The sequence below is a fragment of the Sitophilus oryzae genome, unplaced genomic scaffold (assembly GCF_002938485.1).
Source record: "Sitophilus oryzae breed Bouriz unplaced genomic scaffold, Soryzae_2.0 scaffold_177_pilon_pilon, whole genome shotgun sequence".
In the NCBI taxonomy this organism is placed as follows: Eukaryota; Metazoa; Arthropoda; class Insecta; order Coleoptera; family Curculionidae; genus Sitophilus; species Sitophilus oryzae.
Window position 1 is genome coordinate 1548134 of NW_022146479.1, and position 25082 is coordinate 1573215.

General features: G+C 32.3%; 1 protein-coding gene across 1 annotated transcript in view; it reads left to right on the forward strand.

The window, feature by feature from the left end:
- LOC115882512 (neurogenic locus Notch protein) overlaps nt 1-25082 on the forward strand; it is a 249523-nt gene that overhangs the window by 813 nt on the left and 223628 nt on the right. The gene's annotated exons all lie outside the window — the stretch shown is intronic.

Below are 25082 nucleotides of genomic sequence, written 5' to 3' on the forward strand. Positions count from 1 at the left end.
AATGTTGTACCTTCGGTTCCTTCAAAGGCCTATGTAATCCTATTCATTTTTAAGCTTTATTCTAAGAGATTATTATCGTTATTATCTTTTACGTACATTGACTCTTTTTTTTTATAAATATTTTCATTGATTACTTTGATAGATAAATGCTAATTACTCGGTAAATAAACGAGCTAATTATTAGATATCAATGGATTTATCAAATTCGAACATAATCTTTTCATAAAACTATTATAAATAAATTAGGATGCGTTATTCATATTGTTGACATTTGCGTCGATAATTTTCGGGATCGGTTACAACAATTAACGGTAAATATTTATTTATTCTTACGACGCGATAATACATTAATCAAATAAGAACTTTTTTCTGAAAATATTGCCTATAATAGAGGTTGCATTAGAAAAAGCTAATACACTTGGCAACAGTGTTATAAAAACAGTCGCATCATTACTACCTAAGCCACCCTATAGATTGAGGGTCGTTCTTTACCGTTGGTTCTTATCGGAGTGAAATGCGTTCGCTCGCAGACGGGGGTTAATAAAAATTATTTAGTCTGAGCGGTCCGAATTTTTTTTTTGCGGGCGTCTATGAATTTCTGTACTATGGCCTGTTTTTACTTGATGTTTTTTATTGTACATTATTAAAATATAAATAATGTTATGGGGGAAATAAATGTAGACTTGTAGACTGCATTAAATTGACCATAGATTTTAGATATTGATGTGGTACAAATTAATAGAAACCCGGGCAGAAACTTCAAACAAATAATATAAATAAACAAATCTTGTACAACGCGAATGTTCCCAAGATATCCACCAAGTATAAACAGAAAAATGCTAGGTTGCCGCTTATTAAAAAGGTCATTAACGAAGATTTATACTATTATTATATAATTATTATAGTTTTTTATTAAATTACAAAAAATTTTTTGCCACACTCATGAAAAATCCTCTGAAAATCATATGTTTTCAGCTTTCAAAGTTCAATTTGCCCACAGTTTATTTACAAGTAAAGGTCTTTTTGATTTGTTTATTTTTTTAATTTTTGTTATATTTTTGTAAAAATTCTGTGCATAGACTATACCGGGTGCATCTCAAAAGTGGCTTACATCTATAAATTTTTTATTTTTTTCAGATAAAAATCTCAGATTTAAGTGTGTGGTACCAATTTATAAATTTATTATATTAAAAATGTCCTTTCCAAATATGCTAATGAGCCACCCTCGTTCCATTTGAAAAAATTGAAATATGATTAAAAATACGATTTGGGTATCTTTTAACCGGCCAGGACAAAACACAACAAGCATTAGACGATAAAACCTATTTTCCCAAGACTCCTAGTTTGACTTTTAACTCTAGGTTAAAATTTAAAATACAATTTTGCTTTAAGCGAAAATGTCAACAGTTTACATATGATATGTAACATTTTGTATATAGGTGGTAATCTATAAGTAATCAAATATCAATTTGCTGTTTTCAACCATACGGGGGGCAATTTAAATTTAGTGAAATTCTATCATTTATTATGGTTAGTTAACATTAATATGATTTATTTAATTATCATCAGTTTCAAAACTGCGTATAATATTGGTATATAATACACTAAATATACGAATATTCTGACAAAAGACGCTACGGACAGATGACCTTTTCTTAGTCGTTAAACACTCGAAATGCCATTAAATAAGTATTTACAATTATTTCATGTTTACTTGTACTGAATTACGCGTTTCAATTTAAAATTTTTGCAAATTTGGTAAAAATTGTTCTAAACAACTTTTTGTTCAAGTTGTATATTCATAAAAAACATTTGGTTCATAATTATTTTTGATGATTACCTACCTTGAATTTTTAATATAAACCTAGAAGAGTATGTTTCTGTTTTATTTTTTTTATTCGTCCCTTCAAATTGTGTTACAAAAACTGTTACATAACATGTCCTCTAACAAATATTTTCATAATACATAAACATCATTGATTTTATTAAGGGTATTATTATTAGTATTTACCCCCTGGTTTTTGTCGACAATAAAAACTCAATCTTGTAATAGAACATCAATTTTATATTTCGTAAAATTATTTTGATACAAATTCAATTTGTCAAAATTCAAGTCATTAATATATTGATAAACAACCCAAATTATTCCTAAATATTTTATTATAAAAAAAAACTGTTACCGGTAACCGGTAAGTTTGTAAAACACATTACGGTTTGTCTTAATACTAGAAAAAATCATTTATTTTTTGCACAAAAGAAGCTTGTCGATCCTTATTTGTCCATAACAAAATTCTGTATGTACAACATACATATACCTAATTTATTATTAAGAAAATAAGATTATATGATCTCAGAATTTTAAGAAAATTTTTTTAAGATAAAATAGTTTCTTCTAAACTGTAATACTTTGGCCTGTATTTTATCTATTTAAAAACATGGCATTGATAATCCCCATACTAAAATACATACTGGAAGGTACTGATTAAGTTTCCTTGCATTCTTCATATACCTTTGCTATATATCCTGGCTCACAATTTAAGGCCATTGAAAATGCTTTTGAACTTCATCATAGATTTTACAAGAATAAAAGTGTAATATTGAAACAAAGTAACATTGTAAGCTTCATGACAAATAGTCTCATTTTTAACACTCTTTAAATATCATCTCGTTAACAATTATGAATATTATATGATTTTTCTCAGTGATTTGTGGCACAGATACAAATTAATATATGCCCCACAACAGTTTTTAAATAAGAAACTTCTGCCTACAGATTTAATTTTCTTTATTGGCATAATACCCTTTCTTCCTATATAAATCTTGCCATTTTTTCAGTCCAATGTTCCTTGTTTTTACAGTTGTAGGAATACTAAAAATGTTGACTATAGAACTCGATACTATGTTTCAAAAAGCCTTCATACCAGTAACTGTGCATAAATCTAATTAACTGAATTCTCCTCCTCTTGACACTCTGAACACTGCTGCTGCTAATATTAGAAATATTTAGCACCAAACTACAATTACCTACAACAAACTTTACAATAAAAATGTTAAATTTTCGCTATTCGATTGAAATACCCTATCTTATGTTTTCTTTTCCTCCAAATAATCTTCTTGTCAAGTAAGGACCAATCTTATTTGACATATTTCTGGTACACTTGAACTTGTGCATTCATGGACACTATAAGAGTGCACTGTTTTACAGAAGCACGAACATTGATTCCAAGTATCTTCTTCCTCCACACGTAATAAAAACATCCTCTTGAAATGGCCACATCATACACTTATTTTTGACCATTCCCAGTTATTTTTGACCATTCCCAGTTTTGGATCAGCTGTAAACACTATTATGTTGTATAAACTTACACATGAAAACTAATCATTTTTCCCGGCGTATTAGCTTTCTTAGAATGACTATGACAATATACAACAAGCCTTTTTGAATTTGTGTTTAGAATAATTGAGATAATAATAAATTTTAACTAGATAACAACACAAACGAAAAAATAACAAAACAAAGAGATGTCAATTAAAGAGGGGAAGTGACAGCGAGACCTGGAAGATGTCTGCCATCTTGCCGTCGACAAAAATTTGGATGCTATGGATGATGATGCGCACTCGTCGAAGCTCATTCTCCCGCTTCCATATCTCTGGTTAAATTACATGTTGCTGTGACACAAAGTTTAACGGTTTAAGACAGTATTTTTATATCTCCTTTTTCTATACAGGTATACGGTATAATACTAAAAATGCGAATCTAGCGGCCTAGCTACTGACCTATAGTTATATACTTTTTAATTATTAGTATTAAGTTTTAAAGTTGCAAATTATCGTTAAGAACTGTGTAGGAATGAAGGCAATAGTTGGCCAAATTGGAGCGTTCCGTTACACAGTGGTGTCGTTAAAACTTCACAACTTGATGCACGGACTATAGGCGTGTCGTGAGCTGTTCTCCGGGAGAAAGCCTGAGAATGTTACCGATTGCAGTGGATCGAATATTTTCGATTTCTTCGTAGCCGCCGAGAACAAATTATCATAGCAGGAAAAAAGCGATGTAAAACAACATTGTACTTGTATCATTCGCAATCTAGACTACAGCAAACGAAGATAAGGAATAATTAAATATTCCTTGGAATATGTTAATAGTACAATGGAGTAGAATTTTTTTGATATAGATTTTATGAAATTTAGAAAGTAAGAATATTATATCATACAGTTTCCATCTTTGAGAAATGCGATCCATTTTATCACACACTAAACCAGTGAATACAAAACAACAAACAAAAAATGTAATATACAAAATACCATGTGAATGCGATAAATTTTACATTGGTGAAACATCTAGACCCTTAAATGTTAGAATTAAAGAACATAAAGATTATTTAAGAAAGGGAGATTTTCACAAATCTAAGATTTGTCAGCATTCATGGGACACAGGACACAGGGCACAGAATAAATTTTAATAACGCTAAAATTATAATGAAAGAAGCGATAGCCTCTAGAAGAAAGATAAAAGAGGCTTTTACCTAATAAAAATAAATGTATTGCTCATGCATCTGTAGATGTTAGTAATGTATGTATGGCAATCGTTTCTTTGATTTTTAAGAACATTAAAAAAATAAAAAATTAAAAATAATCATACAGAAGCTTTTTGGTTTTACCTTATTAGGTAATTGTTATCAGGTAGTAATTGTTAATTTTGAAGTATAACTTGATATAATGTCATTTTAACAGAACGTCAACGGTTTTTGTAGACGTATCTGTTTTAAAAAAACTAAAGTGTTCTCGAATAGTTGAATTTAAGTAGTTTTTTTTCTTTATTCTTTATATATTTTGCTTCCGACGACCGAAAGAGATAAACTTCCCGAAACGTTATGCATTTTTTTGTTCGTTAGACAAATTTGTATATCTGTAAACCTAACTGCTGACAATATAGGTATAGACATTTTTTTGTGAATATATTGGATACTAATAAATGCAATAGAGATTTTGAGTACCTAATAATATAAAATGAAAAAGGGACATTCATCTAACTACTATAATACTTTATTGACATCATTAATGTCACATATAATAAATGTACAAGAGAAGAGTTTCATCGACATCCCCTGCTACAATATTATTCTGTCCCAGTCACTGAAGTCACTTTTTTATATTAGATTTACTTTTAAGTAACGCTTGTCGTGCTTCTACAGCTTTTATTAATATTTCTTCCATTTTAATGGAAACGTACTCGAACGTGTGCCGAATTTGTGCGAAAGGCGTTTTATGGCAAAAAACTGAACTTGATTGACAACAACCGTCAACTTATAAACAGACCATTTAATACAATAACCCGGCAATAAACAAAGTTCCTACCAGTAGCATTAATATAAACATGTCGGAAGATTAATAAATGCGACATTTGTGTCGTTTGAAAATAGGACAAAATATGTACTAAATTCAGTAAGAAATAAAATTATCTATGTACCACGGGAATTATAAAGGGTTAATAACCTCAGCAATTACGGCTCACTTTTATCTCTTTTTAATACATTTGATTTTTCATTTAAGCTGTCTACATCACTGTCTTACACATAAAAACCCAGACCACGCAATTTTTATGACCAGATCGGTATAGCTAGCTACTAGTATATATAGTATATATTCTGTCCTACTACCTATTGGTATTAAATATCTGTTGTTTGTTAAGTTACATGTTGCTGTAAGAACTTGCTGTTGAACTCCTTGGTTTAAGTAATTACGAAACCAACCCAGGATTTGTTGGTTTTGTAGCATTCCAATAGTGTTCTGGACCTATATGAATGGTGAAGAACCTTGTTTTGCCATTTTTTCTGCATTTTTCGTTGTCCTTGTGATCCTCGTGTCTTGGTATCCAGGTTAACGTAATGCCGTGTCCAGACCAACAAAAACTAAACACGATTTTGAGACAAAAACAAGACAAACTTGTGGCAAAAAATGGTGAATTCTGACAAGACAAACTTGAGACAAATTATCCACACCGCAAGGACAAAAGTACAACAAAGTCAAAAGTTTAGTTGTTGCGAATGAGTTTTATTAACCATTTGTGATTTTACTTCACACTGCGCCGATAACTTGTAAAATATACGAACAAAACATACCCACTTTGATCTTTACCGACTGAGACGGGACATTGAAAAGTCTCCGAATTTTGAAACAAAACCATAATGAGACAAAAATGTCGCAGAAATGCAGTGGATTTGTCGCAATTTTGTCGTAAAACATGAATGTCTCTGTCTTGTCGTTGTTTTGTCTGGTTGGTCTGGACCCAGCATAATATTGCAAGTTTTCCAAATGTGGTTAGAGCACGCACACAATCCACCATACTAAGACTAGTATGGTGGATTGTGTGCGTGAATTTTAATGACTTCAGCTAGATTCTAATGACTAGAATCAACAGCTAGAATCTAATGACTTCTATGGAACCGAGTGGCTTTAGTGCTTCTTGACTATTTGTGAAGATGGACACTGAACGGTGTGTTTTCTTTCCTGTCTTTATTACAAGTAAAAAAATTGAAAACATTGGCTTAATATGGCATACTATGTATAGATTCACCCATATAAAATTTCTAAAAAACATAAACGATTTATTTCTTTCGCTTCTGGTTGAACGGTTATTTAATACACCTAAATTAGATATAATTACACTGCAATAATTGTATTCGAGGCAATATCCTTTTTATCAAGCTACTCTTGTATGTCCAATAAAACCAGATTACGTTCTACATATCCTTTCCAGAATCTTTTTGTTTCAATTTGCAAATAACTTCGAAATTACATGTTCTATAATTAAATTTCTAATGAATTATTTACATAGTAAGACTAAGGGTAAAATAGAAACACAGATTTGATCAATCAAGCAGTAATTTAGCATCTCCGTCTAGCATTTAATATTAAATATTTTAAAAATAACGTCTATCTATACCCGAGTACCTTTGTGATGGGCTCATTTCTTGAAAAATTTGGCAGTAGTTGTACACTGAAAAAACGAAGAAACACTTTTTAAAATGGCTAAATGTAGCTAATCAGAGAACACTTTACATCTTTTAGCCAAGACGTCTGTTTCAGAGGCAAAATACCAGTGGCGGACTATGCCTATCGGGGGCCTTGGGGGTGAAGCTAAATGTGGCCCCCGGTCTGTTCAGATAATGGTATACTTCTAATGCACATTTTGTATAAATTGAATGACTTATGTATAATGGTTGACAAAATTGAAGTATTTATACAGGGTGTCCCAGGCTGAGCCTGCATTAGAAGTTTCTAGAGAACTACAATATCTAGATCCGAGATTTTGTGCATATCATTGTTTCACAACGAGATCTATCGATTAAAAATATTTTCAATATGGCGGCACTTTCGGAAGTACCGGAAGTTGACAGCAACTTTCTTATTTCAAACGGGTGACCGCATTTTTTATTACTTACTTAAATTCTCTGTAAAATTTTATGGATTTTTATATTAAACAATCTAACCTTACGTTAACCTTTTTGAGCAAAAAAAACTATTTATAATCAGGAAAAAACTGCCTGTCAAAAATATGTATATAGCCTAAACGTCAAATTTAGTGATTGCCACAGCCACTGTGCCATAAAGAGAAGACATGTGGCTATTTATGCCAAAAATTAAATAGTCCGAATGTTATATAATAATGGCCGCAGCAGATGTCATGGAATTGAGCGATTCAAAAATTATCATAAATCATTTTTTTTCAAATGGAAATCCACTCTTTATATTTACACCATTTAAAATAAGAAAGTTTCTGTCAAATTCCGGTATTTCCGGAAGTGTCGCCATGTTGAAAATATTTTTAATCGATAGATCTTGTTGTAAAACAATATTGTGCAGAAAAACTTCGATCTAGATATTGTGGTTCTCTAAAAATTTCTAATGCACGCTCAGCCTGGGACACTCTGTATACTGTAATAATTATAATAAAAATCGATATAGATATAAATATGTTACTCATCAGCAGTCCCGTCTTTACGTAGGGATCTGATGGGCCCTGGCCCCAGAAGTATTAACGGCCCCAGCTCTAAAAAGGCTGCAGAAAAACGATAACATCAATTTTTTAAAGCTTATAATATTTTCAAATTGAAAAACGAATACAATTTGATTTAATAAAACAATGTTTGCATGTATTTAATGGCAACTTATGATGACAAAGTGATTAAAATACCGGTTCCACATATGAGCCGCGTTACTTTCGTTACCGTTCCAGGGAAATACCGCGACAAAACATCGCGATTTTGTAAGTCCTCCAAGATCCGAGGGGCCCCTTCTCTATCTCAGGCCCGTGGTCCCCGTTACACTAAAGACTTCACTGCTCATCATCGGTTAAAGAAGCTAGAATACAAGTTATGCTGTGCATTGGATGTAATTTAAAATGTTTATTCAGTAAAAATAAATAATGAAACCATTGAAAAATAACTTAAAAGCTAAAATAAATAAATTCAGTCTAAAAATATATAAAAAAATAATAATTATTCGATATTTTAAACAAAGAAAATTATCCCTTTATTTAATTTCCTAAATAGAAAATGCCAATCACAACTACTGGGGCCTGATAATTGATAATTAAGTAAATACCTGCTTCCATTTATACTGTTTATAGTTGGCGTATACGTATGGTTTGCATAGTCCACCTACAAACTGCTTCCTAACTACTGAACAATATTGGCCTTGTTTGCCAGTTGATTAAAAAGAAATTACTAAGATTTGGAGGCCCCCTAAAAGACGGGGCCCGGGGCGGACCGCCCTCTCCTTAGTCCGCCACTGCAAAATACCCTGGATTTCTTAAGGGATAGTATCCAGTTGAAGAAGTGCAAAAAGTTCAGAGTACCCAACAAATTTCTTACAGCGTGTAAAAGCCTCCATAACAACAAGTCGAGAGTGTCACATCATGGATCACTGAGCGATCCCTTCCTGACAAATACATAAGTTAGGCAGGGATGTGTCCTAGCTGCTCTCCTATTTAACATATTCATGACAGCGCTCTCTATTATGGTGGACAGCAAACTGCAGGAAAGAGGAATGGAAGTATGACGGCGGTCTGTTCAACATAAAAAGTCTCCGGGCAAAAACACGTACCTATACAATTCATCACACAACTTCAATACGCTGATGACTGCGCTCTAGTTGCAAAAACGTTATAGCAATTACAGGAAATGCTGAACATATTTACCGGAACATACGACTTTGCATGGGCTTTAAGCTGAACATCGATAAAACTAAAACCATGTGCACTCCCCCGGAAAATCATAACAGTGCTATAAATATCGGATAAGAACTATTGGAATATGTAGCGGAATTCAATTACCTCGGCAGTTTGATTTTGGAAAAGACCAATATCGACTGTGAAATTCAGCACAGAATTAGCAGCGCCTCAAGAGCATTCTGGAAATTAAAAGACAGGGTTTTCTACAATCATGTCTTGAGCACAAAAACGAAACTTCCAGTGTACCGAGCAATAATAATCCCCACCATGATATATGGAAGCAAAACCTAGGTACCGTACCACCGACCGGCACACTAGCGCATTCAACAAGTTGCAGCAGAGACACTTTAGACAACTGTTAAGAATCAAATGGTACCACCATGTCTAAAACGTATCAGTCCTTGAAAAAGCCCAAGCTATGAGAACGCTAAAGTCACGATTACTAAATCCCCCTTAAGATGGGCTGGCCGCATATGCAGGATGCAAGAAAACGGTCTGCCGAAATCTCTTCTTTACGGTGAGCTTGTAGACGGTAAGAGGAAACCGGGTGGACAACTCAAAAGATACAAGGATATTTTCCATAAAAACTTAAAGGGGATAAGTATGCAGCATCAGTGGGAGGAAGCAGCACACAATAGAATGCAATGGAGGAGAATTATAAACTCAGTTAACAACGGCAACCAAAAAGTAAAAAGGCAACAAAGTAATGAGTTTTTTGATATTTCGGAGTGCGGATGAGAGATAACATCACGTTTCGGGCTTTTCAGTAACAGAAAAGCTCATGAAAGAAAACCACTTGCGTAATCATATTCTGATGCGTGTCATATACTCGTCAGCGAGTAAGGGCAGTAAGTAAGCAAGGAAGGAAGAAGTATAGTGTCCTGAAAAGGATTTGCTATAGAACATTTATTATAATTTTTAAATACATAAAATGTTATTTATTTCCTTATTTTGGACAACGTCATTTTCACCCAATCACACGCTATAACTAATAAATATTTTAAACAGATTTCGAATAAGAATTTATTCGCAACGTTTCCGTTTCACGAAAATTTCTCGATCTCACCGCCAGACTCCATCCTCAGAGATTTTTCTCACGAAATAATAAGAGGCGAAGAAATAAAAAAAGTATAATCGTAACGGCCGACCGGCTTCGCAACAACAACAATACTCCTCTCCGGTATAATTAAAAATTATTATTAATTTATTAAATTGACGATTTCGTAAATTAGGCAAAACTAAACTGGAAAAAGAATGACGTGCTCTGCTGAGTGTAGTAACTGTTTTACTATTTCCGCTCTGTGGTGTGTGAAACATTTCTTTTACTTATGTATTACTTGTTTTTATTTATAACCAGATATTTTTTATTTATGTTGATATTACTGACTCTTTAATAATATGGAAAGTATCACATTTTCCATCGTTCCATCGTTCTTCTATATCCCATTTTTGTCGTCTCATTTCTTTTGCTTTTGAACCTTGTTTTAGATCTGATGGTATACCATTGTTAAAATGTTCGTTATCGTATCGTCAATCCCTGGTTCATTATCCTCAATCCCTATGGCTTCCTTTGTTACACAAATTTAAGGGAAAGATCGAGAAATTCAAAATTGACAAATGTTATTTTTGTTTTACTCTTTTACTACACTTTTCGACATCTTCAGACTAGCTTCGCATTGTATGGTATATACCACAACGCAATATTTTGTGTTGTCGCCAAAGATAAGAAAATACCGGGTGCGTCTCAAGAGTGGCCCACCTCTATAACTTTTTTGTTTTTTCAGATAAAAAAAATGAGATTTGGTATGTTAGTATATGACATACCTACATTAAGATTGATTGAAGTATTCAATTGTTTTTGGTCACTTCCTGTTTCACCGGAAATAACTACAACTTTTGATTTTTAAATGACACTCTCGTTGTGTTTTACTTTATTCGATAGAAAATGACACTCTGAATAGAATGACATATCATGTTTAACTTTTGACATTTTCGCATGAAATTGTAACATGCGGTTCATAACGACAATTTGACTCGAAATACCAAGTGTCTGGTACCAAATTATTCGTAAAAAATGGTTTTTCGAAATAAGCTAATGAGCCACCTTAGTTCCATTTGAAAACAATGAGATATGATAAAAAATACGATTTGGGCATCTTTTAACCCGCCAGGACAAGACACGAATAACATTAACGATTAAAAATTAGTGTTTTTAACACAGCCATGGTACTTTAGATTGAAATTTAAAATACCATTTGTTTTCAAGCAAAAATATCAAAAGTTGACATATGGTATGTCATTTTATTCAGAGTGTCATTTTCTATCGAATAAAGTAGAAATATACCGAATATTATGTTATTTAAAAATCAAAAGTGACCAAAAACAATTGAATAAGTCACTCAATCCTAATTTATGTCATAATATATTAAACATACTAAATCTCTCGTTTTTTTATCTGAAAAAATAAAAAAGTTATAGGGGGTGAGCTACTTTTGAGACGCACCCGGTATACCAAGCCCAATCGAACGTCAGGAAGTGATACCATAATATGGTACTATATTATGGTACCACTTTATTAGGGCATTCAATCCCAGGATCCCGTTTCCCGAGATCCCGGGATCCCGGACATTTTTTCAATCCCGAAATCCCGGGATTGTCTTTTCTTAATCCCGGGATTTTCGGGATTCATCATTACATTTTTTCCTTAATTTAAATCGTACACAAGTCTTTGATGATAGTACAATATGCGCTTATAAACAACCCTGAATGTTTGATCAAGTTTGAAGATGATGAAGATCTAGTTTGAGTGATAATACTCTTGATCGGCTTGTTTTTTTTAAGAAATTTTTTCAAAAACCAAAAAACCAAGTTTAGATCCTCATCTTTGTTACTGCATAAGTTGTTATTTTAGTATCTCTTAGTAATCCTGTGTTATGCTGTATTCGATTGGTTATGTAAATTAAATAAAAAATGTATATTTTAGTTCCTTTTATGTTTTTTTTGTTAAATAAATTTATATGTTATGTTGTTTTGTAATGGGGATGACGTTTAATTTATGTTAATGTTTTTTTGTTCAATAAAATTTTTGAAAGAAAGAAAATATAATATAATTCCAATTAGTAGTTATCCAATCAGTAATTAATTTTTTCGTGAATCCCGGGACCAATCCCGGGATCCCGGGATCGAAAAATTATAATCCCGAAATCCCGGGATTGAAAATTTCTTTCGGGATTGAATGCCCTACACTTTATATGCTTCATGAGTACCATAATATTGCATTGTCACTCAGGATACGCAAGTATACCAAATTTGGGCTCAATAGAATGCCAGAAAGTAGTATATTAATATGCTACACTATTATGGTATGCATTGGTCACCGAGGATACACAAAATTTGAGCCCAAGATATACTAATTCTAATTTAACTCGCAAGATTTGATCCACTAACACGATAAATAAAAAATAAAAGCTTTCAAAATGTATATAAATTTACCATTTCTCGATTTAGAATTTATACCATTCGGTACTATGCCATGTCCGCGAGATCCGAATCCGCTTGCTTCTCTGTAATTTCCTCGAGAGAGGCGTTTCTTTGTACCAGTACCACGGTACCATGGCTGGTGGTTAGCCGTCCATGCAACCGATTAGAAATTATAGTTATTTTTGAGCCGAAGGCGCGGTTTTAGGTCGCTAATTTCTTGGAACTTGTGACTTTTTGGATATATAGGTCGATAACTGACCTGACTAAGAGTACGCACAAGAAAATGGACATAGTGTAGAATGTAGATCGTATGGGAGGAGGTTAATCTCCGTGACCTTACAGATCTATTGTGTGATTGTGTGTCTCCCTTTTTTGAAGGGAGAGAAGTTATAACTCATCATACAGTCTCAAGGCTTTGACAAAAGCAGTATCTGTAATGGCTTCACAGAGGCTAGTGCTCCACCTCTGATATCAGTCATACCAAAGTTTATATGACGAATGCTTGTCGTCTCGGAGCACTCAGTGATCATAGGTACAATATAAGTTTACCAATATTGTATTGACTAATACAATATTGTTGAGATAAGTTGACGTAAAATTAAGACCAAAGTTGACGTAAAATTAACAATATTGCTAATACATCTCAAATTAGTACTTTCTTGAACGTTACAGTAGCAACGTTTCAATAAGATTGTGAAATGTTCTCACGAGGCTGTGAAATGTTTCAATAAACTTGCATCAACATTATTTTTTTCAACCTTGCACTGCAATGTTATTTGGTAGAAGATTAAGCTATCCTGCCACCTTGCATAAACCTCCCTACAATGAAAAAAGCAATGTTACACCTTGCTTTGCGAAGTTTTGGTAATGTTCCAGCAATAAATTTTGTTTGTTGGGCAGAGCCTAAGCTAACTCAATAATTTTATTTAATTAAATTTTTTCTATACCGTATGTCTTCTTTTGTCGCGTGGTCTTAACGTTCTAATAAATAATAATAATTTATATTAAATTAAATTATACTTAAAATTTATTTCATAAAAATGACGTAATATATACAAAAGAAAGACAGACGATCGATCAAGTGAGAGTCAAAGACAGAGACGGAGATATTCCAATGTCGCTGAAATGTTTTCAAAAAGAATGAATAAAACAAATTTAGCCATTTTAAACACCCCCATCCCCTATTTCTTCCTTAAACTTGACGAAACGGATGTGCGCGTGGCAACGTCGCACAACCACTTTCAGTGGCTCGGTGCAGCTGTCGCGTGATGTCATCGACTTCCCTCCTGACGTCGTACCCCAGCGTCGTCCATGCACGCTCACAACGTGCTTTTAACGGTTCGGGCAGGTGGTGCAGGACTACCACTGAACTAGGGTGGCGTGTTGCCGGATTGGGCATTGTTTACCTATTACTACGATTTTTGTTATGTTGATGTGCGATGTTAGGTGGTTAATGTGGACGGTCGTATTTTGTAGCAAACGACCACTATTGGGTAATCTTGGTAGTCTATCGTTGGTCCATCCTTTTTGCTAGAGGACCTGGAGGTTACTATTTGATGGATTTTATTCTGTAGGTCACGTGTGTTACCTGGGACTTGTGTATTCTCTATCCACTTCATTTTCCGGTCGCCCTCTTTGTTATTCTAATTTTTGTGCTGCCGTGCTACCTTGAGTTTTCTCACGAATTTCTGGTTTTATTTTGTATTATTTTATTAAAAAAGGTAATATTATATTCAATATTTAATTTGTTTCTTTAATTTCTTTTTGATATACTTTATACAGTTACGACTTTTATTGTAATGCAAGCTATTTTGTTCAAGACTGTTTTTATTTTTATAGTTTTTTTATCATACATACATATTTTGAGAAAATGCATTGTTTACAATTATACAGGGTGAGTCTATAAAAAGACATATGCACAGGGTGGCTCGAATTCGACGCTCATCATTGGGATTTCGGAAACCGTAAGAGATATACAGGATCGGTTAAATAGAGGCAAAGTTGCGCAATTTGATGCTCAATAAAATGCCGTATTGCATTTTGAAAAATTCCGAATATATTCGAAAAAAAAACGGAATTTTTAATTTTGTTTTCTATTGTTTCCTGGCTTTATTGTTAAGATAACTTAAAATGAATATAACACATTTTCATGGGCACTTTTTCTGCTTTAGAACGCTGTGTCATTAAATATTGACTCTGACGTTTCGGCTTCTGGCGACCATCATCAACCCCATTTTTTTAAATACGGACCTGATTTTTTTTCAAGTTAATTAAATCCTTTCATCACTCTTAAAACAGTATATATAGTCACTTTGATATTTGCCGACGTTTCGTACAGAAAATTCCATCACAAGAATATTTTATGCAAAAAAAATAAAAATAAAAAATAAAAATGCAATACGGCATTTTATTGAGCATCAAATTGTGCAACTTTGCCTCCATTTAACCGATCCTGTATCTCTTACGGCTTCCGAAATCCCAATGATGAGCGTCGAATTTGAGCCACCCTGTACAGGATGAGAAATAAGTGCAAATATTTTTAGGGGTGGTTTATTTCGACCTCAGGAACATATCTGTGAAGATTTTTTGCCACGGTTACGGCTTTACTCTATGGTTCCGGCACTAAAAGGGATGCAAATACAGAAAAAAATCCGGTCGCTCTCAAACTTTTTTAAAAATAAATCATTTTTTTAAATTTTTTAACTTATCTCGATTATTTTGAATTTATTTGAAAAACGACAAAGAGAAAATATATGTTCCTTTTATCGAGATCTACCAGCCCTGAAAATATTTGCACTTATTTAAGATTCTCCCTGTATATCCTGATATTTAAGTTCTTTTTTACTATGTCTTATAAATTGTCTGATATTTGGTAAGGAATTTGTCCCTGATACTAGCAGATGTTCGTGAGTTGATAGCTTGTTATTCTTATTGGTTTGCACATGTGCTCTTTTTTGCAAACAATTAATGTTTATATATTATCAGCCATATAACCAGTTCCATCTGTAAAACATTTAAAAATACTTTCATAAAGTATATTGGGGAAAATATACATACATTGTCAATCATTTAGTTCAGTACGTCTTTATACCAGTTCAGTATTTACTCAGCTTGTTATAAATATTTAAATCATACCACAAACTAACTTAGTTAGTCTGTGATCATACCTACTAGGACCTTTTATTATTGTAGTATTTTTTCGGGAAAATCTGAAAAATCTATACAAGGTGTCCCAAAAACAAGTGCAAGTATTTTAACTGGTAGTATAGTTTAACCCCAGAAACACACCTAGGAGGTTTTTTTCCCGAATTTTTTTTTAAATTCTGAATTTTTGGATTTTTTTTAGTTTTTAGTTAAAAACATAATTTCTTGATGATATGGCAACATAGGTAGTAGATTAAATTTACAAGAAAGAAAATCAAGAACAGATCCAGTGGTTCTCAAAATTTTAGCAAAAAATCATTTTCTTTGGAAATTTTGAAAGTAAAATCACTCCATTATTTTCGACTTCTTTGAAAAACGATAAAGAGAAAATATGTTTCTTCTATCGAGATCTATTCTACCACCCCTTAAAATGCTTGCACTTATTTCTGGGACACCCTGTATAAGAATTCTGAAAATTAATAATTTTAGATACGTAAAGGAACTTCTTCAATAAAACATTATTTGGGCATAAAATTTAGAAAAAAATATGATCATAATTATTTTATATTTTTTAAACAACATTTTAAAACAAATTTCACTTTTTCTTCAATTTGAAAGTAAAAATTAAGTTCATTCTTAAGAAGTATACATAATATAAGACATAACACCCCTAACATCTGTAGGTATATTACATTTCTGTTTAAAAATGCTCTCATCATTCAGTATAAAAAGAGGGTCACATCTGGTTAGGATCCATGTGTATGTATGTGGCTCGTATAGTACTATACAGTGTTGTCGCTTCTAAAATACTACCTACTTAGGGAAAAGTGCTTTGATGCCTGTTGCTTCAGTTTAGGCGCTCTCTATAATATGTATAGCGTTTTAACTTAGGTCTTACCTGTTTAGTCAAACTGTATAAAAAGTTAAACCAAAGTTTAAGATTTGGTAAAACTTTGTATGTAGAAGAAAAAACGAACAGTTTTGCTTGAACTATATAAGACTGATGATTATTCAGTTTTACAACAAAACTGTCGTCAAACACTGTATTCCGAAAACTTCGGGAGTATATTCTGCAGATAAAAATAAATAAAAAACGTTCATATAAATATATATCTTAAAATGCTTTGTTTCAGCAATACAGGGTATAGAAGTTTCATTTTTATTTCGATTGTTTCCAAATTATTTTTGAAGTTACGTCAATATTTGGATGAAAATTGGTGTCTGGTAGTTTTTTGGCATGAGGAATTTGATTCATTCGTCAATATGACTCCTACTTGTAGAGGCACCACCTACGTATTTTTTTAACTGGTTTGAAGAGTAATAACTTTTCGTCCGCACCTGTATAAAACTAGTGATTAAAAAATATACATTTCCGACTTTTTTACGTAAAAAAAGGTGTCTTGGTAAAAATCGCTAAGAGAATGGTTCTCGAGATATTTAGAATCGAAATAAACAATACCTGTCATCATTGACATTAATAATTAAACATGTTGACTAAATAGTTACTAGACTGAAATCATAAATTTGAGACATGTATTTGTACCAAAAGGTCAACAGAAACTATTTTATCATCATTTTTTCCAAGAAAAATTTATGATTAATTTTAAAAAATAAAAAGTTTACCAAATTTAACATTTCAGTCAAATAACTATCTACTCAACATATTTATTTTTAGTCAATAATGACATATGTATTGACTAATTCCATTCTAAATATCTTGAAAAGGGTTGCTAGTAGCGATTTTTACTAAGATACATTTTTTACGTGAAAAATCACGGAAATGTATATTTTTTACTCAGTAGTTATGTACAGGTACGGACAAAAAGTTGTTATTCTTCGAAACAGTTAAAACACATGTAGGTGGCGCCCCCTTACAAATAGTTATCAGCAGAATATGCTGCCGAATTTTCCGGAATACAGTTTGGACCACTCTCTATAAGTACATTTATAAAAAATAATATGGATTTACAGCGTCTTTAATAAACGAGTTTTAAAAATCTAAATTCTTGCATATATAGTTTTACAGAATAACGTAAGTTTACAAAATTAATTAGAGATATTTATTATAATTATTATTACCGAATGATATTATTTTCACAATTAGCTTTGGATGTTTACAAATGACATTTAAATCGTAAATTCACTTTTGCAGTAAAATTCCCCGTTTTTTTAACTTCACTAACACTATAATAATTGATGAAACCGAAAATGATTAACAATGTAAGACTATGTACGAAGTGACAACATTGCATGTCTATAGTACACGGTGAAGAAAAATTTCTCAGAACAAATCAAATGAATCTGCAGTTCTAAAAAAGTTTTCAAAATAAATAGAAAATTTTAGAGAAAATATACGTAATTTTCAACAAATTTCATTTATTTTCATTTACTTATATACATTTTTCCAAATTTGCTATTGTTAAATTTGTTTTTGCGTTGTAAGATAACGTTCCAAAGTTGTTGATAGTGATAAGTACAAAATTTAATTCCAATGCAGCCCTTCAAATATTTGCAGTTGATGTTTAGTTAGTTTTTATGTGTGCTTATATAAATAAATATGCATCATTTAAAACGCGGTTATCGATGATCGTTGTGTGCCGATCGATTATAAAATATATGATTAATATTGTGCAATTTAATATTATTTTATTTAGAAAATAGTTAAAATACATTACTAAACATTTTTATTACAAATTTCAGAAATTATATTAAATATATTTTAATTTAGTAATACTTGAAAATTAAAAATATGTGTAGATTATAAGTCGTGGCTATAGGGCACATGATAGAATGTTGAATGAGAGGGGGGGGGGAGGTTCAATCACGGCGACCTTAAATATGTATAACGAGTGTGTCCCCCTTCCTTAAGAGTCCATTTCACTAGTCCGAAAAAGTAGCAAAATAAGCGTTTGGCATTTAACGTTTTATGCAAAACTGACTAGGTATTTTTACACAAATGAAGACGGAAATTAAAGATAAAGGATTATATTATATCCGTATTGTAGCACATTTTTAGACAACTTCTTTATTTTTAAGATTTTGATGGTCAAACATCAACAAAATATTCCTTATGTTTGGACTAAATTTTCTCGAAAATAAAGACATAATTTAAAATTCCGTTACAATACGGAAATAGATTGAAGTTTTGTGATTACAGTGATATACAATTTATATGGTTTTGTAACAAAATGTTAGCTATTTTATGACAAATGCTGAAGCTCTGCAAACCTTAATCAAGCGTTAATCAAAGCACGTGAGTTTGGAATTTTGGGTGTGGCTTAACACGACAGAAGTCTTAGGCAGATTTTTGAAATATAATATATATATTTCCTTCGGCCACACACCCCCGCTTTACCCGACCCCTGAGAGCGACCCGAACAGTACAGCGTAATAGATTTTAAGGAAGATTTATGATGACTTGTTTATATAATTAAAAAAAATAAATAATTTATTAGACTTTCATAAAAAATAAATGTATGTACTAATATGTCACGCAATGTTCACGCCCCTAATGGACTATGCCGGATGTACGTCTTGTAAAAGAAACAGAAGCTGAAACAAATCAAAGGCACAAATTGTTATTAGACGTATCAGGTCTGTAACGAGACATTAACAAGTTTCCTGATTGAATTTAGGGCCTCGCGCCGACTTTAACTAGCTCATCCGGGAAACGCTCAGACTCAAGTCATGCTGCTGCTACTGCTGATATTGCAGGAAAACTATTCTCAACTTTAATATAGAAAGAAATAGTTTTATTATTGTTTTATTAGGAGTAAAAATGATACTGACACAAAAAGTCATTTTTACTCCGAACATGCATTTTTTTTTCAAACGTCACAAATAATTTTTTAAACAATTTTACACGTTCCAAATAATATAAAAGTATTTAAAATTAATACCTTGTAAGTAATTTTATATATCGAGAAACTATGCTTACGTTCCTTAAATTTGACTCTTTATGTCAGTTTAATAATATATTTTCGTTCATTTATGCTTATAGGTGTAAAAGTGCTTTACTTTTATGCGTAGGCGTTAAAATGACTTTCTTATGTTGTCAATCGCGTCGCAAAAATTAATACTTTTGTGACGTTTGAAAAAAAAATTGTGTATTTACATCCTTTCGTTTCGAATGTCGATATAAATTTCTTTAATTTCTCATATGAAATAAGTTAGAATAAGTTCCCTAGTTGGCTAGCTCTAATTTCTGACGTGTGTCCAGATATATTAACGGCCGTCGTCCGGTTGAAGCGAGTTGAAACCGACCCGCATTATATGCTCTGTCGGAAAAAAAAGACGCACGCGGCTGTTAATTAAATTGGTGCAGTTTGTATACATTCGAATTAATAACAAAAATTAGGCAGTGTTAAAACATGATGCTGCCTTAATTAGCTTTGCCTTAATTTTTCATTTGTCTATAAAAAAGTCATAAAATTAAGCTGGTTCAGTGCAATCTCGTAAATATAGGATGATATGCGATACAAAGCTCCTCCCCCGATACGTATAGAAATTACCGTTTCCAAATTTCGGGATCGGGGTCCCGGAACTCACTCTCAGAGTCAGAAATCTAATCTAAAGAAATCGTTACTACATACAGGGGTGCAAGGGGTATGAAATAGCGAGCAATTTGTTACAAAACCATATAAATTATACAGGGTGAGTTTCCTACGATGTTCTCTATGGGCAACTCGGAAACTACCGGAGATAGAGAGTCGGTTAAATGGAGAAAGAATTGCAGTTTTGTGGGGTCATAAATATGCGCCTTTCAGATTTTTGAAAAAGTTCATGGCTTACTAGATATTTCGAAAAAAAGAAATTTTGGCTATTTTAAAAATTGTCCCTAATTCCATTATAATCTATTTTAGACAAAAAGTGTTCAGATAAAAGTTGTAGATAATCACATTCTTAATGAGTTTGTGTTCTCCGATTTTTTCTAAAGCCTGTCATTTTTGACATATGACACAAACGTTTATGTTTTTTTTAAATGGAAACCATAGTTGGCCATGACTTCATAAAAAGCGCCATTTATTAAGCTTTTCAGCGATATAAGCTATAATATGTTTCTTTCACAAAATTACTGAGTTATAGCCAATTCTTATCTTTCTTGACTAATTTCACTTAGTTAGCCATGGAAACAAGTTCAATCGTCGTTGCTCTCAGAAATATGAAGTTGTCACATTCAATCTTTTTGAATTAAAATAAACAAAAATTGTAAATAAGAGTTTTTCAAATGAAGAAAAGCGTAAATATTGTTTATTGATTATTGGTTCAACTTTTTTTGGCCATACAGTTTCGAGGATACGTTGACCAGTGAAAGTTATTTACGTTTTTTTAGAGAACGGTTTTCAATGGTGTTCTATAATTTTGTTATGATTTATTACTTATAAAAAGACAAAATATATTATTAATCTATATTATAAAGTTATTTTAGAAAATTTTCAAAAAATCCGCAATTGTTTTGAGTACATAAATGCATCTTTTTAAAACTGAATTTCTAGCTATTCTCACAGAACGACCGTCGACTTAATTAAACTTCTTCTCCTCTTCGAGTGCCTCTCTTAATTCATAAGTTCTTCTGTAAACCTTGTTGTTAACCATACCGCATAAAAAAATCTAAAATGGATAGGTCAAGTGACCGAGGAGACCCATGCAATTTGGTCCACGTCTTTCTATCCCTGAGTCTAGATAATTATGATATAAATAATTTTTAACATTTCTTTCATTGTGTGTTTTGGGGGAAGGATTGGGGTTGGTGTGTCATTATGAAAGTGATGTTGGAACCACTCTATTAATGGGCGAGTATTAATAAATTTAACTTTTCTAACATGTCTTGAAAACCTTTCTCTACAAAACGTAAGTAACGTGCACCGGTCAGCGTATCCTCGAAACTGTATGGCCAAGAAAAGTTGAACCAATAATCCTACACGCTTTTCTTCATTTGAAAAACTCTTATTTACTCTGAAGTTGATATCGTAGAAACATGGTTTTGAAAGTCTTCAACAGCTTCTTGAGGTGATAAAAATCGCTGTCCGCGCATCTTTTGTTTGACAGTAGGGAACAAGAAAAAGTCATTAGACGATAAATCGGGCGAATACGCGCAATGAGACATTAATTCCATGTTTTTCTCCTTCAAATATTCAGTTGTTTGACATACTTTATGGGAGCTGGCATTGTCGTGATGAAGAATGATGCGACGTTTTTTTGTTCTTTTTCCTTATTTCATCGAAGATTGTAGGCAAACAAATTGTTTTATACCATTCGGCATTAACAGTTCTTCGATCCTCTAATATAGAATGGTTTGTACATGTCCAGTACAACCGATGAAACAAGTGATTGTAATAGTTATTAATGATACAAGTTCGATACGAGGCGTTAGCCGAGTGTCATTAAAAAGTTCGTATCGAACGTGTATCATTCAAAATTTAATCTACGACGCGACACAAGGGACGATCCAAAGAAGATATCACGAGATTTTTAACGAAAGGGAATGTTGAAAGGAATAAATATGGTGAAAATGGTTCGAAGATAGATAGCTATGCGGCCAAGCAACACAGAGCATACTCGATTTTTTGTGGGGTACAGAAATGGAAAATATATTAAGCACCCGTTGGCATTAATACTTTAGGGAAAATGCCGTATAAAATAGCATTGTTCCTAAGTCTTCCAAATCCACAACAATACACTGGACATTGTTTCCGTAGATCGCCTGCGTCGTTGCTTGCAGATTCAGGAGTGGATTTATTAACTGTTAAAAGACATGGTAGTTGGCGCTCTAACACAGTGGCAGAGAGCTATATAGAAAATTCCAAAGAAAAGACTAAAAAAGTGTCATGTAATATTTTGGGTAACATTTCTGGCAATGATGGGTCTTCAACAAGTTCAAGCAAATAAATTCACTTTCTAAAAGTTCAACTTACCTGTCATCGTCTGGAATTAAGTTAACCAATTGCACTGATATTATAATTAATGTTTACAATAAATAAACGTATTTATGTACCTTTTTTTGCTTGTTTCTTATTTTAAAATTTGCGTGTTATTATGAATTCATAATAGCACTAGTGCTATTATGAAAGTCATAATGACATCCAAATGACAATGTTAAATGTGTCATAATGACATTAAAAAAAGGTAACCTACGTAACCCCTCTTCCAGTAATTATACATTCTACATTAACCCTCCTGTAAAAAAACATATATCTTTCTATATTTGAGGAGTTCCAACGTTTACAGTTTTATCCTGTCCTATAGCTGCGGACATGCCGTAAAGACCGCCATATTATTTATAATGATCTGTGCAGTTAGAAATTTAAAGAAAATGACTGCAATTTCTATTACCTTATCGAGAAATACCACAAAGTGAGCTAACTCATTATATTTTTTCTTCCTCTTCGAATTTCCGTGTTAAATTATTTTTTTTTTCGAGATAATCATTTTTTGAACGCTATTATAAGATTGGACCAGTTCTACATAATTTAAACACCGTTATTTGAGAATAAAAAGCATAAAGTTTTTTTCTTATAAATTCGTAACTATTTCTACGATATCTACAGGATGGCCCAACAAAAATAATCCATATCAGTAGCTTCAATTCAGGTTTTTACTATGGGTTGCGATAGATTTTTAAAGGTCTGTTTATGCTGAATACACATGCCGAATTTGAACAACCTTGGCTTTGGACAAGCCGATTTTAAGTAATTTAAGAAAAACTGCATCTATTTTTAAATTAAAACTGAACAAGTAACAATGTAAAACCAGCCAAATGTTAACATACCTTAAGTTGTCAACCCATAGATAAAGGAAACAAGTTTAGATTGGAATGCTCGATTTGCCGCCAAAACTTATAAGTGTTTTGGAGCGCATACGTTGTAGGGCGCTTCTATAGCAGTTGCCACCTGCAAACAAGAACAGAAATAATTTTCTCTTGTCAAAGTCACAATCTTAAAAAATTATAAAATCTTTCAAAATTTAAACTGCCCTCATAGAAAAAGTACCGAAAAGTGTTTAAAGCGTCCATATTCAAAGTAATTATTACTATCTTGTGAGTTTAATTTAATTTTTATTTACTCAAACCCGTGATAATTGTGAAAAAGTGGCATTAAAAACGTAAAAATCTGTGTGAACTGTGAACTGCAAAAACCATCGTGAATCGTGGCATAACGTCGGTTTCCAATGTTTCATAGGTATTTCATACATGTCCTTCATGTATGAAATACCTATGAAACACCTATAAACATTCATACTTTCATAAAGTTTCTTATATGCAAGACACTGTATTTTATTTAAAAAATCAAAAGAAAATAATAATAAATTCGAATAAATAATATTTGGCGATATAATTCCGGAAAAAACCGAACCTCTTAAATTATCAAAAGCTTTGGAGAGCGACCGTTGTACGAATAGCGCCAAATAGTATTTACAATGTCCATATGGGCACTTTCCAATCTAAACTTGTTTCTTTTATCTATGTGTCAACCTATGATTTCATCATTGTCAATATCTACACTCTGGTCTACACTACTAGGTCACAAATTACCTATAACAGATGCGAAAGAAAGCGACTGCATCGGAAACTGCTCGGCAAACCCGACACGCCTATTGAGTGGTGTAAATACACCAGTCGTTTAGTCCGGAAACCTGTGCTGTGTCGTATTCGCTTGCTGGAATGACATAGTGCGTGGTTATATGTTTCTTTTTAAAAACGCGTATAGGATTTTTGTTGAACTTTTGAACTGTTATTTCTAAGTTTTGGTAATTTGTATATCTTATTTAAAATGGAATGCAAATCTGTTTATTTATAAGGAAATAAAAGATATTGATAGTATAAAAAATTAATTTATTTAACAAAATTTAATTAAAAATGTGACAAAATAGTTACCTGTCTATTGGTTCTATCGGACTTTTTTCGACTATATAAATCTTTATTTGTAAACTTTAATACATCAAATATTTTCAATCAATAAATCATTTAATGATGTAAATAAGAGGAAATTTCTCACATGGGTGGTCAAATTTTATAGTTTTCATTATATCAAACAGCCTCTGAGAAATGTTTTCAACTCAAAATGCCTTTAATTATGTTTGACTACATCATTAAAAAGGGTCTTCAAATACATCAATGTGATATTTGTCTAAAATTTGCAAAAGAATCCGAATCTCTGGATAATTCGGAATTATTTACCCATTTAAAAGCCTTTGATCATGAAAGTGGAAAAATTCATTTTATTTA